Raw genomic sequence first — 15502 nt, 5'->3', positions numbered from 1 at the left:
CTCGTTGTGGGCAGGGATTCTGTCTCTTTATTGTTACCCTGTACTCCCCCAAGCGCTTAGTACAGTGCTCTTCATCCAGTAAGTGCTCAATAAAGAAGGTTGAATGAATGAATGAATTTCTTTGTGCCTCTCTTTCCTCAGCTGTAAAATGGGGATTAAGTCCTACTCCCTCTTACTTAGAATGTGAGCCGCATGTGGGACAGGGACTGTGTCCACCGTGATAAACTTGTATCTATTCCAGTGGCTACAGAAGCGGTGTGGCTGAGGGGAAAGAGCATCGGCTTGGGAGTCAGAGGTCATGAGTTCGAATCCTGGTTCTGCCACTTGTCAGCTGTGTGACTGTGGGCAGGTCACTTCACTTCTCTGTGCCTCAGTTACCTCATCTGTAAAATGGGGATTCATAATAATAATAATAGTAATAATAATGGTATTTGTTAAGTGCTTACTATGTGCAGAGCACTATTGTAAGCGCCGGGATAGATAATTGTCCCACGTGGGGCTCACAATTTTTTAATCCCCAATTTTACAGATGAGGTAACTGAGGCACAGGGAAATGAAGTGACTTGCCCAAGGTCACACAGCAGACAAGTGGCAGAGTCGGGATTAGAACCCTCGACCTCTGACTCCCAAGCCCGGGCTCTTTCCACTAAGCCACGCTGATTAAGACTGTGAGCCTCACGAGGGACAACCTGATGACCCTGTATCTACCCCAGAACTTAGAACAGTGCTCTGCACATAGTAGGTGCTTAACAAATACCAACATCATCATCATCATCATCATCATCATCATCATCATCATCATCAACAGTGCTTGACACATAGTAAGAACTTAACAAATATCATGACAAATCATCATATCTATTTATCATTTCCCTGTGTGGCAACCGAGTTAACGCTTAAATAACTTTTCTCCAGAGAAGGCCTTTATCATTCGTTCCCCGAGCATGCAGTTTAGAGAAATAGAATATTTCACATTTGTGTTTAATTTGTGCTTTAGAAGATAATATCGTCCTCTGAAATTTATCTTTGAGCCACTCAGACTTACTACCAGCATGCAGGAATGACTTGCTTTTAGGTTCTAATTAATAGAGTCTTAAATTAAATTTGATTGCCTTGAACAACCCAGGAGGGGGAAAATGCACTGTCCTCCATTAGTGGCATGAGTTATGTTTATTACATAATGCTCTCCTCGCACATTAAACAAATGGGCCTGGATTTTCTACAAATTGGACGAATAGGCTCAGCAGATTCTATATCCATCCCTCTCAGAAATAATAAAACATGCTGTATATCAGAGATGAACACACCGGCACTTTGACTCCAAGTACAAAGGGAGATGATCAATCTGGGGGAGTAAATTAAAAACGGGCTGCCCGTTCAGTCATTCATTCGATCGAATTTACTGAACGCTTACTATGTGCAGAGCGCTGTACTAGGAGCTTGGCAGAGTACGGTATCAGAATACACGGAGGCATTCCCTGCCGACAACGGGCTTACAGTCTAGAGGGGGAGACAGATATTAATATCAATAAATTAATCAAAGATATGTACATAGTGCTTTGGGGCTGGAGGGGCGGGGGGATTAATAAGGGAGCAAGGCAGGGTGACGTAAAAGGGAGAAGGAGAAGAGGAAAGGAGGGTTTAGTCAGGGAAGGCCTCTTGGAGGAGTCTTCAGTAAGGCTTTGAAGGGGGAGAGAGTAATGTTGGATTTGAGGAGAGAGCATCAAGTCAAGATGGGTTCTTCATGGTAGATGAGTCATATTGGGTGAAAAAGTGGGGGTAGCATTAAGAAGGCCTTTGGGAGTTAGGTGATCCGGTTTCCATTTTTGAATGCTACACTTTGGGGCAGGAAGCTAAGGACAGTCTGAGTAAAAACCAATAAAAACCATAAAGCTTGGAGTTACAAGCTACCTCATCCTGATTCACCTAGCTTTGTATATCCTTGAGAGGTCAAATCTTAGAATTCTTTCTAGATCCATTAGAAGATTCTTGAATTTTCTTGCTCCTTGAAGTTCTAAAAGAGATTCCACCCCAGAATTGCTTCACCTGAGACTGGGAGGAAGATAGCTGGAGGCAGCTAGATAATTGCCCCCTCTTCCTCAGCAACCCCTCCCTTCTGTCACTTCAACTCACTCCCTTAGCTCTTCCCCCTCTCTCCCCAACCCACAGCACTTATTTTATATGTATATATCTATAATTCTAGTCATTTATATTGATATCTGTTTACTTGCTTTGATGTCCATCTCCCCCCTCTAGATTGTAAGCTTGTCGTAGGCAAGGATTGTTTCTATTTCTGTACTGTACTTTCCAAGCACTTAGTACAGTGCTCTGCACACAGTAAGCACTCAATAAATACGATTGAATGAATGAATTAGGGTAGCCACTCGTCCAATTTCGTTCTGGATATCCTGATGTTCAGCTGAGCAATGGGTACAGAGCTCTGTACTAAACATGTGGGAAAATAAAATACATTAGAATCGGTAGGCACAGTACCACTCCATAAGGAGTGCAGAGTGTACGGGGAAGAGCTAGCGCATCTTCATCTGTCCATTGTCCAGGTATGGATGCATCAAATGATCCCCATCTGTCTGGTTCTTGGTTTAAAGTGCAGAATCTCTTGAGTCCAGTGAGTTGGAGGGGACTCTCAAATTCCCGGGACACTGGGAGCCTGTGATGACAGTGGGGTCAGGGGAGGTCAGATGTAGCCCTGGAGAAATGATCCAGATTTTGTTGGTCTCGGATGGACTCCCCCAAAAGGGTGAGTATGACATCAGCGTGTTATGCTGCACGTCTGGTCTAAAGCATGTGATTTCCTACGTGACTAGGTAGCGGTATCCTCCAGAGTTGTGAGGGGTGGCCTGTCAATTGCCACCTGTAGAACAATCTAAAGTGACATCCGCTGATGCCCAATCCGATGACACTCTAACCCACGTGCTCTCTGGGTTTCGTATGGCTATGTCCCACGTCTGAGCTTTTGATGAAAGTCAGACATTGGTTCAGTAGAGGAGAACCAACTTGGGGAAGAGGATACCTGTGAAAGGATGAATCTGAGAGCACAAGTGGGTGAAAATAATGGTAATAATAATGATAATATTTGTTTTCGTTAAGTGCTCACTGTGTTCCAAGCACTGTTCTAAATACTAGTGTAGATAGAAGGTTATGAAGCAGCGTGGCTCAGTGGAAAGAGCCCGGGCTTTGGAGTCAGAGGTCATGGGTTGGAATCCCGGCTCGGCCACTTGTCAGCTGTGTGACTTTGGGCAAGTCACTTAACTTTTCGGCACCTCAGTTACCTCATCTGTAAAATGGGGATTAAGACTGTGAGCCCCACGTGGGACGACCTGATTCCCCTGTGTCTACCCCGGCGCTTAGAACAGTGCTCGGCACATAGTAAGCGCTTAACAAATACCAACATTATTATTATTATTATTATGATATCAGACACCTGTCTGTCCTGACTTATGCCGGAGTCATCTCCGACTCATAGCGACACCAAAACACATCTTTCCCAGAATGTCCCACCCCCATCTGCCATTGTTCTGGTAGTGTATCCATAGAGTTTTCTTGGTAAAAATACAGAAGTGGTTTACCACTGCCTCCTTCCATGCTGTAAACTCGATTCTCTGCCCTCGACTCTCTCCCACACTGCTGCTGCCCAGCACAGGGGTGTTTTGACTTGTAGCATTTTGCCTTCCAGTCTCTAGCCACTGCCCAAGCCAGGAATGGAATGGATATGCTTCTGCTTGACTCTCCCTCCCACAGTCAAGTCTGTTAGAGTATTGGAAACTCTCCAGGTGTGACCCTGAGAGGGGGATCAGACACCTCAAGCCACCCAAAACTTTCTTCTAAGCCCTCTCTTTCACCCCTCTTTCTCATCTGGACTTTACCATAGCTGCTAATGAGCAGAGTGACTTCCTGAATGAGTTGGTTTCCAAACAATAATAACAATAATCATAATTATGATATTTGTTAAGCACTTATTATGTGCCAAGGACTGTACTAAGCACTAGGCTGGATGCAAGATAACCAAGTGGGACACAGTCCCTGTTCTACATGGGGCAAATAGTTTAAGCAGGAGGGAGAATACATATTTAATCCCCAGTTTACTGATGAGGAAACTGAAGTACAGAGAAGTTAGGTGACTTGGCAAAGGTCACATAGCAGATAAGGAGCAGAGCGAGGATTAGAACCTAGGTCCTCTGACTCCCAGACCCATGCCCTTTCCACTTGGCCCAGCTTTTTTTCCCATTTCCCTGCTCAACCATCAGTGCACCAAAATGCTCCAAAACGGCTGGAGAGCTGAGAGCACTGAGGAGAAAAAAGCAGAAGCAAAAACAAGTCAGCCCACCCTAGGACATTGAACTCCAACTCCCAATTCCAGTTGTCCTTGGAACAGCGTCTAATTTCTTGTCTTAAGGATTTAATATCATTTACACTGGCATCCACTGAACTGGCATTTCCTATAAATGCCCAGGTTTTCCTACACGCCTTTAGGATTCTGCCTTTAGAATCCTTTTAGGCAAGCCTCTTCACTGTTCTTGCCATATATGTGTTAGAGAAAAGTTAATATCTCTCCATACTCCTATTGCAGTGTTTTATAGTGTGTTTCTATGAAAGGACCTTGAAAAGTCATAATTCTACATGTGAAACAAAAATCAAAGTATGGATAAGATATCAAGACAGATGTTTACGAGGTTGTAGAGACGTGTGGAGCATAACTGAACGGGTGCTCTCAACTTGCCAGTCTTCCAAAGGTTTCTCCGTCTCAAAAATCTCACCCTCAGCGGTCTGTCTTAACAACATCGTGGAAGTGTTCTCTAGAATTCTATCGGCCCATAGGGTATGCTCATCCAACTCTTTATCTGTCAGATGTTTCACTCTTTTTGCTGATTTTTTTTTCCTCAAAAGGCATTAATCCAGTTCTTAGTTCTGCTGCTCCCAAACCCACTGGAGAGACTGGATCAAACTCTCTCCTTTAGTGTCTTATTAAAGCAGTTGTCCCCTCCCTCCCTCACCACAATCTTGAACCGTTTGGTTTCGAGTGGCTCCTTCCCACTGATTTTAAACATTCCTGTGCATCCCATCTTCCCTAAAACTCCTCCCTTGACCCCATGGCTCCTAACAGTTATGGCCCCATCTCCTTCCCCCCATTCCTATTCAATCTTCTTGAGTGAAGTGCCTACGCTGGCTGCTTCCACTCCTTCGCAGCCTCCTGCTTCTCCTCCCCTTTTTCAGTTCATACTTCACTCTGCTGACTGGATAGTTTTTTTTGGAAAGTTTGCTCCATGTACCTTCATTCCTCAAAAACCTCCAATAGTTGCCCATCCACCTCTGCATCAAACAGAATCTCTATTTACAGATGAGGAAACCGAGGCACGGAGAAGTGAAGTGACCTGTCCAAGGTCTCGCAGAAAGCAACTGGCGGAGCTGGGATTAGAACTCAATCATGAGCTCTTTCCACAAGGCCATGCTGCTTTCCCGGACACATTGATATCTGACTCTGACATCATCATTATCATCAAAGGTATGTATTGAATGCTTCACTGTGTGCAAAGCGCTGTACTAAGCTCATGGGAGAGTACAATAAAACAAAGTTGGTGGACCCATTCCCTGCCCACAGTGAGTTTACAGTCCAAAGATAAGCACAATCAATCAGTTCTTGGATTTCTGCTGATTTTCCTCTCCAGAAATGACTGGGAAATGGAAAACAACCGTGAACTGACCACAGTGAATATTTTTTGTCTTGGTATTTGTTAAGCACGATTTGTGTGTCAAGCACTGTTCTAAGCGCAGGGTAGATTGAAGTTAATCAGGTCGACAGTCCTTATCTCACCTGGGGTTCAGAGACTAAGTAGGAGGGAGAACCGGTATTAAATCCTTATTTCACAGTTGAGGAGACTGAGGCACAGAGAGGTTAAGTGATTTGTCCAGGGTCTCACAGCAGACAGATGGCAGAGTTGGGATTAGAATCCAGGTCTTCTGCCTTCCAGGCTCATGCCCTTTCCAAAAGACCTCGCTGCGTGCCAATATTGACACTACGCTGTGCAGGAAGAGAGAACACAGAGCCATCTCAAGCCAAATGCAATCTGCTCCAAAGCAGGTTGGGTGCGTAGCACAGGAAACATAATGGAGAGAACCATAAAGCACTTCATGTGAAGATGAGCAATTAAGCAAAAGTGTAAAGTTGCACAGAAGCAGCAGCCAGGGGACTAATTGGAGACTATTCACTCCCAAAGTGAGAAACATCAATTAGAATGGAAATTAGTATAAGAACTGGTCTATTTGGAGTGAAAGGACATTATACACTTGAACGTGGTTTATTTTTCCACCTCATTCTTCCGGCCTGAATCAAGCAATCTTGTTCTGGGAGGTAGGAGAGGTAGAAATAATTGGACATTTTAGAGAGACCCCTTGCCATCTGGTCTGGCAGCTAAAAATGCAATGCAAAAGTAATACGTAGTTTGGAAACTTTTGCACAGTGATCTGGACCTAGCCTCCGAAGAACACGGTGGTGGTTTAAGACTGGACTTCTTTAGTCCAAAACAGAAAAAAATCAGCAGAATTCGAGGCAGTTTTTTTCCCCTCATGGTATTTGTAAAGTACTTACTATTGGCTAGTATGTCAGTCAATCAATCATGCTTATTGAATGTTTACTGTTTGCAGGGCACTGTACTAAACACTTGGTAGAGTACGGTACGACAATAAACAGAATGATTCCCTGCCCACAACAAGCTCAATCAGTTTGAATACAGCTCATGTCCCACATGGGGCTCACATGAGGTTCGCCTCAGTTATCTCATCTGCAAAATGGGAATTTTATACCTGTTCTCCCTCCTACTCAGATTGTGAGCCCCATGAGAGACCTGATTCTCTTATATCTACCCCAGCACATAGTACAGTCCTTGATACATAGTAAGCATTTAACAAATACACAATTGTTGGGATTATTATTATTACTGGAAATGGCAGCTTTAGGGATGTAGAGTGGAGAGATGAGAGATTAAATCATGAATCGTGGAAGGCCTGCCAAAGGGGAAGAGATTTATGAAGGATTTGGTGATGGGTGTTCAGTGGATTAATGGATCTGGGGGAACCTTCCATAGGAACCTTCCATAGCACTGTGAAGACTCTGTGAAACAATTCCCAAGTTTGTACCCATCTTCTTATAGTTGCATCTCGTTAGGACAGTCTTCAGCTCACTGTTCCAAGACTTCCTCCAGGCTTAGAACAGTGCTTGGCTTATCATTACTATTCAAAGCCTTACTAAAATCACATCTTCTCCAAGAACCCTTTCCTAAGTTCTCATTTCTTCTACTCCCTCTCCCTTCTGCTCATTCATTCAATCGTATTTATCGAGCGTTCACTGTGTGCACAGCACTGTACTAAGTGCTTGGAAAGTACAATTCAGCAATTCTCTATCACCTATGCCCTTGGATCTGTACCATTTAAGCACTTGATATCACTCTACCTTCAGTCCCACAGTGCTTATACACATAGCTGGAATTTATTTTAATGTCCGTCTCCGCCTCTAGACTGTAAGCTCCTCGTGGGCGGAGACCGTGTCTCTGTCTCGTCCTGTGCCGTCGTTTCCGACCCATAGCGACACCACGGACACATCTCTCCCAGAACGCCCGGCTCTCCATCTGCAATCATTCCGGTAGTGGATCCGTAGAGATTTCTTAGTAAAAATCCAGAAGTGGTTTACCACTGCTGCCTTCCGTTCGGTAAAATCGAGTCTCCGCCCTCGACTCTCTCCGGTGCCGCGCGGGTGAGTTTTGACTTGTAGCAGACGGCCTGCCACTCGCTAGCCACTGTCCAAGCTAGGAATGGAATGGACAGGCCTCTGCTCGACTCTTCCTCCAGTAGCCGAGACTGGAAGAGTACTGGAAACTCTCCAGGGGAGACCCTGAGAGGCCAGGGGATGTGTCTACCCACTCAGTTACATTGTACTCTCCCAAGTACTTAGTACAGTGCTCTGCACACAGTAAGTGCTTGGTAAATACCATCAGTTGATTTTTCAATGGTGATTGTAACCTGCTTAGCTGGAAGAATTTTCCCAGTAGAAAATTGGCAATTGTTCTCTCCCAATCACTTAGTAGGTGCTCTGCACTCATTGATTGATGAGAATACAACCTCCTTGAGAGCAGGTATCTTAGTCAGTCAATCAATTGAATTTATTAATAATAATAATGTTGGTATTTGTTAAGCGCTTACTATGGGCAGAGCACTGTTCTAAGCGCTGGGGTAGACAAAGGGGAATCAGGCTGTCCCACGTGGGGCTCACAGTCTTAATCCCCATTTTACAGACGAGGTAACTGAGGCACAGAGAAGTTAAGTGACTTGCCCACAGTCACACAGCTGACAAGTGCAGAGCCGGGATTCAAACCCATGACCTCTGACTCCAAAGCCCGAGCTCTTTTCCACTGAGCCACGCTGCTTCTCCATTGAGTTGAGTCAAGTGAGCTTATTGAGAGCTCACTGTGAACAGAGCACTGTACATATTAAGTGCTTGAAAGAATTCAATATTACAATATTGGGGAGAAATACTGGGGAAGCAGCACGGCTTAGTGGGCAGAGCTCGGGCCTGGGAGTCAGAAGGACTTAGGTTCTAATCCCAGCTCCACCCCATGTCTGCTGTGTGACCTTGGGGAAGTCATTTAACTTCTCTGTGCCTCAATTACCTCATCTGTAAAATGGGGATGATGAGGGTGAGCCCCATGGGGGACAGGGACTGTGTCCAACCCGATTAACTTGTCTCTACCCCAGTGCTTAGTACAGTGCTTGGTACACAGTAAGCACTTAACAAGTAACAATTATGAATATAATACCTATTATATTATACAATATGATCTTGTCTACCAACTCTATTTTATGGTGCTCTCTCAAGTGCTTGGACTAATGCTCTTAGCACATTAGGAGCTAAATAAAAACCACTGATTAATTGATTGAGGTCACAGAGATAATATGCCCTACTCAGAATAATGGGGACTCTCCAAGCCGCTCATCGATTCTCATGATCTACTAGAGGGACAGGTAAGGACCCCTAGTTTGGGCTGGAGTCTGACAGAAATCATTTTGTTTGCCTATGTTCACAGCTAAGGGAAAGGGCAGTCATCATAGAAATAATTAAATATTGCAACCATTATAGTGGTGTGCGGATTGAAAATCGCACAAGCCCATCTGAAAAACACGCTATTCCTACCAGGTGTCTGTATTTCCCAATCATTTCCCTATCTTGAATCTGTGCACATCATTATCTTTCCTGAAATGACCCAATTTGTGTTAGAAATTTGTTGAATTAGATTTCTGGCTTGCATAACCTGGAGAGGCACAGAAGCTTACTGACTGTCTAAAATTTGAATTTGTAAATGAGCATTTACACACAGAGATAAAGCACTGTATACTTGCAGGAGAATGGTTCTATAGAGTTGCAAAAATTCCCTCTACTATTGTAGAAATTGACCCTAATCAGTAGTGTTTGTTGGTTCAATGAAATAGTAATAGCTGGAATAGAAGTTGCAGTAGAAGAAAGAATGATGGGATTTATTGTGTACCTAATGGGAACAGTGCACTTTATGTATCACGCTCTTGAGAAGCACAACAGACGAGCAAGACATGCTCTTGAAGCAGCATGGACTAGAAGAAAGAGCAAAGGGCTGGGAGTCCGAAGGACCTGGGTTCTAATCCCAACTCCTGCCACTTGTCGGCTGCGTGACCTTGGGCAAGTCACTTAATAATGTTGGTATTTGTTAAGCGCTTACTATGTGCAGAGCACTGTCCTAAGCGCTGGGGTAGATACAGAGTAATCAGGTTGTCCCACGTGGGGCTCACAGTTAATCCCCATTTTACAGATGAGGTAACTGAGGCGCAGAGAAGTTAAGTGACTTGCCCACAGTCACACGGCTGACAAGTGGCAGAGCCGGGAGTCGAACTCATGACCTCTGACTCCGAAGCCCAGGCTCTTTTCCACTGGGCCACGCTGCTTCTCAAGACTTCACTTGTCTGCGCTCAGTTCCCTCATCTATAAATGGGGATTGAGGTTGTGAACCCTATGTGGAACTGGACTATGATTAACTTATCTTGTATCTACCCGTGATCAGCACAGAGTAAGCGCTTAACAAATACCACATTTATTAGGAGTAAGCTCCTCGTGGGCAATGAGCATTTTTTTATGGTATTCGTTAACTACTCTCAATATGCCAAGCACCGAGATCAGCGCTGGAGTAGATACAAAATAATAGGATTGGGAAAGGTTCCTGCATCGCTTAAACTGTGGCGGTGTCTGAACTGATTCATTTGAATCTACCCTAGTGCTTAGAACAGTGCTTGGCACATAGTAAGTTCTTAACACGTACCACAATAATAATAAGGAGGAGATGTGGGCAGGGAATGTGTCTATTTATTGTTATATTGTATTCATTCATTCAATCGTATTTATTAAGCGCTTACTGTGTGCAGAGCACTGTTCTAAGACCTTGGGAAAGTATAATGCAATAATAAATAGTGACATTCCCTGCCCACAACGAGTTCACAGTCTGGAGTGGGGGTAGACAGACATCAGTACAAATAAATACAATTACAGAGGGGAGTGGGAGATGAGGAAAAGTGGGGCTTCGTCTGGGAAGGCCTCTTGGAGGAGAGGGGCTTTTGATAAGACTTTAAGTGGGGAGAGAGTAATTGTTGGTTGGACTTGAGGAGGGAGGGTGTTCCAGACCAGAGGAAGGACATGGGTCAGGGGTTGGCAGCGAGACAGGTTAGCACTAGAGGAGTCAAGTGTGCGGGCTGGGTTGTAGAAGGAGAGAAGTGAGGTGAGGTAGGAGGGGATAAGGTGATGGAGAGCTTAAAAGCCAATGGTGAGGAGTATTTGTTTGATGTGGAGGTGGATAGACAACAACCTGGAGATTTCTGGGGAGAGTGGTGACGTGTCCTGAATGTTTTTTGTAGAAAGATAATCCGGGCAGCGGAGTGAAATATCGACTGAAGTGGCGAGAGGCAGGAGGTTGGCAGGTCAGCAAGGAGGCTGATGCAGTAACCCAGACAGGATGGGATGAGTGATTGCATTAAACATGGAAGCAGTTTGGATGGAGAAGGAAGGGCAGATTTTAGCGATGTTGTGAAGGTGGGACCGACGGGAACTCGTGACAGAGCGAATATGTGGGTTGAATGAGAGAGCGGAGTCAAGGATGATGCCAAGGTTAGGGGCTTGGGAGTTGGTCTCCCAAGTGCTTAGTACAATGCTCGGCACACAGTAAGCCTTCGATAAATACTGCTGAATGAATGAATGAAGCATAAAGTCAAGTAGCTTGCCCAAGGTCACAGAGTGGGCATGTGGTGGTGCCAGGATCAGAATCCACATCTCCTGCCTCCCAGGCCCATGCTCTTTCCACCTTGCTTTTCAAACAGATGTAGAAATATCAAAGAGGCACATTTACACAAGTGACTAGGGCAACCATGAATAAATCGCAAGAGGTGATGGGACAGTACCCAAGAATCAGATACAGATTGATGAGAATTCATTGTCTCTTCATTCCAAGACAAGGGTTTTTGTTTACTCTCTGATGGATTTGTTAGAGCAGGACTTTATTCACTTCATGAGCAACAGGACCTGGGTTATTTGTGCCGCCTGCAATGTTTATTTTTCCCAGAGTCCCTATTACCTGTTGCAATAGAAAGCACTTTTACAACTCAATTTCACCAGGCTTTTATGCTCCCCCTAGTTTTCCATTTGTTAAATTGCCAAGTGAAACACTGCAATCTTCCTGGTTAGGCAGAAACCTCTAATGTTCAATAATCAGGCCAGGACTGAACAGTTCTAAAGAAAGACTACTGGATTTGGCTCACCATTTCCACCATTTTTCGATCACCGCTGATTGAATTCCGTCGGATCGATCCATCAGTGGCCTTGATTGAGGCCCTTCTGGGTGCGCAGTGTTAAACTAAATGCTCAGAAGAGTGTGGCAGCAGCCAGACTTCACAAGGAGATGCAAGAGAAGCAGCATGGCCTAGTGGATAGAGCACGGTCCTGGGAGCCTGAAGGACCTGGGTTCTAATCCCCGTTCTGCCACTTGTCTGCTGTGTGAACTTGAGCAAATCACTTCATTCCTCTTTGCCTCAATTACCTCATCTAGAAAACGGTGATGAAGACTGTAAGCACCATGAGGGCCGGGGCGGTGTCCAAAATGATTAGCTTGTATACCCCCCAGCGTTTAGACAATGCCTGGTACAGAGTAAGTGCTTAACAAATACTGATGAAAAAACATAAAAAAGATTCCCCCACACTTCCATCCTTAACGTATTTTGATTTAAAAGCTTTCTCCCTCCAAATAATCTCTGTCATTGTAAAGAATTTATAGACTCCCTATTGCAATAAAGTATCATAGGAACAATAATAGCCTTAAAAATTATTATTATGGTATTCGTTAAGTGCTTACTATGTGCCAGGCACTGTACTAAGCATTGGGGTGGGCACAAGCAAATCAGGTTGGACAAAGTCCCTGTTCCATATGGGGTTCACAGTCTCAATCTCCTTTTTATAGATGAGGTAACTGAGACCCAGAGAAGTGAAGTGACATACCCAACGTCACACAGCAGACAAATGGCAAAGCCGGGATTAGAACTCATGACCTTCTGACTCGCAGGCCAATTGCTCTATCCATTAAAACAATAAGTTACTTTAGACTTATTTGGGCTACGCTGCCTGGTATTTTGTCCTTTGATAACGGCAATAGAAAACTTGGGGGATGGTTGACATCCAACCTCTTGGGTAGGATTTGAGATCATGGAATGGGTACTGCACCATCCTTTTACTTTTATGATGTTCCCAGGGATCACCCTTCAGGGTGCATGCTCCATTGCTCGCTCTCCAGTGCTCACTCTCCAGGGCTTACTCCCCTGGTTCACTCAAAACCGACTGCTATTGGTCCTTTCTTCATGCACTTTTTTCCAGCCTTGTGGATTGTAAACTCCTTGAAAGCAGGGATTACATCTACGAATTCCAGTCAAGTCCTCTGCATAGAGGAAGGGCTCAGTAAATACTATCAATTGATTCATTCATTCAATAGTATTTATTGAGCGCTTACTATGTGCAGAGCTCTGTACTAAGCGCTTGGAATGAACAAGTCGGCAACAGATAGAGACAGTCCCTGCCGTTTGACAGGCTTACATCTAATCTAATTGATCTAAAGCTAAGGTGTTGATCCTAGAGGAGGATAATATTAAATTGAAATTCTTGTTTATGGGGCATCCTGGAGTCAAATGGGAACAGTTGACTGAGAATTTGGGGAGGGAGGAGAAGGGGGAGGAATGGATAGCATTATAATTTGTTTGAAAAGAATGGAGCTATTACCTGGAAGGAAGTCATCTGTGACCAACCAATTCAGAAGGCAGAATATAAGGCGGTAAATGGTGTCAGAGGTAGTTAGGGAACATATATAAAACATCTAAACAGTTGCTCTTGGGCCTCGTTAGAGGTGCTAATTTTTAAGATTTAATAGCCATCCCTGTCTTGGCCTTTGTGAGCAGAAACATACGTATAAAATCATTCTGGGTTAGAGAGTTCTTAAAGGATAAAAAACAGGGGTAGAAATGTCAAGATGGGAATCTATCTCCACAGTGGACTGCTCAGCAAAAGTGAGTTCCGCTTCAAGTTCTGAAAACTGGCAGGGATTGTGTTGGTGTTGAGAAACAGATCCCTTGTCCAGGTGGGCCATAGGTCTGAATCTTAATAATAGACCTGGTAAAGACTTGGGAGAGCTCAGGGCAGAAAGGGAGTGTATTCTAGTAGATAAAACATGGGCTTGAGAGGCAGAATAATCTGGGCTCAAATCCCAGCTCTGCCACTTGATTGCTACGTGAACTTGGGCAAGTCAGTTCACTTCTCTGGGCCTCAGTTACCTCATCTATAAAATGGAGATTAAGAGTGTGAGTCCCATCTTGGACAGAGATGATGTCCAATGCTTAGTACAGTGTCTACCATATAGTAAGACAAAGACCGAGCTCCTTATCTTCCCTCCCAAACCCTGTCCTCTCCCTGACTTGCCTGTCACTGTGGATGGCACTACCATCCTTCCCGTCTCACAGACCCGCAACCTTGGTGTCGTCCTCGATTCAGCTCTCTCATTCACCCCACACACCCAATCCATCACCAACGCCTGCCGGTCTCATCTTCACAATATCGCCAAGATCCGCCCTTTCCTCTCCATCCAAACTGCTACTGTGCTGGTACAAGCTCTCAAAATATCCCGACTGGATTATTGCGTTAGCCTTCTCTCTGGTCTCCCTTCCTCCTGCCTCTCCCCGCTCCAGTCTATTCTTCATTCTGCAGCCCGGATCATTTTCCTGCAGAAATGCTCTGGGCACGTCACTCCCCTCCTCAAAAACTTCCAGTCGTTGCCTATCAACCTTTGCATGAAACAAAAACTCCTCATTCTTGGCTTCAAAGCTCTCCATCACCTTGCCCCCTCCTACCTCACCTCCCTTCTCTCTGTCTACTGCCCAGCCCGCAAACTCCGCTCCTCTGACGCTCACCTCCTCACCCTCCCCTGTTCACGCCTATCCCGCCGTCGACCCCTGGCCACGTCCTCCTGCTGTCCTGGAATGCTCTCCCTCCTCACATCCACCAAACTAACTCTCTTCCCCCTCTTCAAAGCCCTACTGAGAGCTCACCTCCTCAAGGAGGCTTTCCCAGACCGACCCCCCCTTTCCCTCTGCTCCTCCTCCCTTCCCCTATTCCCCCTTCTCCCAGCTTCTGCTCTTCCCCCTTCTCCTCCCCTCAGCACTGTGCATATTTGTGTATATTATTTATTACTTTATTTATTTTGTTAATGATGTGTATATATCTATGATTCTATTTATCTTAATGATGTTGCTTTGTTTTGTTTTGTTTCGCTTTGCTATCTCCCCTGTTTAGACTGTGAGTCCATTATTGGGCAGGGATTGTCTCTATCTGTTGCCAAACTGTCCATTCCAAGTGCCTAGTACAGTGTTCTGCACATAGTAAGCACTTAATAAATACTATTGAATGAATGAATAAATGAATGAATGAAATTGCTTAACAAATACCACAATTATTATTATTATTATAGGCACCCTAAGGAACCAGAACTCAACCCATCCAGAACTCAACCCATAGAGTAATAACCCTAACTGTGGTGTCTCTTAAGCACCTATTATGTCCCAAGCACTGTACTGAACAGTGGACTAGATACAAGATAAGCAGGTTAGTCACGATCCCAGTTTCAAATGGGTCACGGTCTAAGTAGGAAAAACAGGTATCGAATCTCTGTTTCCAGATCAGGAAACAGGCACAGATACATTGTGACTCGCCCAGCAGGCAAACGGCCTAGCCGTGGTTAAAACCCAGGTCTTAGGATTCCCAGGCTTGTGTTCTTTTCACCAGGCTTTCCTGCTTCTCAAGTGTCTTATGGAAAACACTCCACGAAATGCTTTTGGATGCTAAAATAATAATCTTGGTTTCCTGAGCCTTTGGGGCCTGGCTGGTAAATCA

At 44.7% G+C, this 15502-nt stretch overlaps 1 non-coding gene across 1 annotated transcript; it reads right to left on the bottom strand.

Annotated features, from left to right (window-relative positions):
- Positions 1-7775: 7775 nt before the first annotated feature.
- Positions 7776-7913, bottom strand: LOC114814394. Its single transcript, XR_003762192.1, has one exon. It is a non-coding gene; the product is annotated as a small nucleolar RNA SNORA7 (small nucleolar RNA).
- Positions 7914-15502: the final 7589 nt, after the last annotated feature.

This window comes from Ornithorhynchus anatinus, chromosome 9 (assembly GCF_004115215.2).
Source record: "Ornithorhynchus anatinus isolate Pmale09 chromosome 9, mOrnAna1.pri.v4, whole genome shotgun sequence".
NCBI classification, from domain to species: domain Eukaryota; kingdom Metazoa; phylum Chordata; class Mammalia; order Monotremata; family Ornithorhynchidae; genus Ornithorhynchus; species Ornithorhynchus anatinus.
The sequence above is the reverse complement of the archived record's forward strand: the minus strand, read 5'-3'. Positions and strand labels throughout refer to the sequence as shown.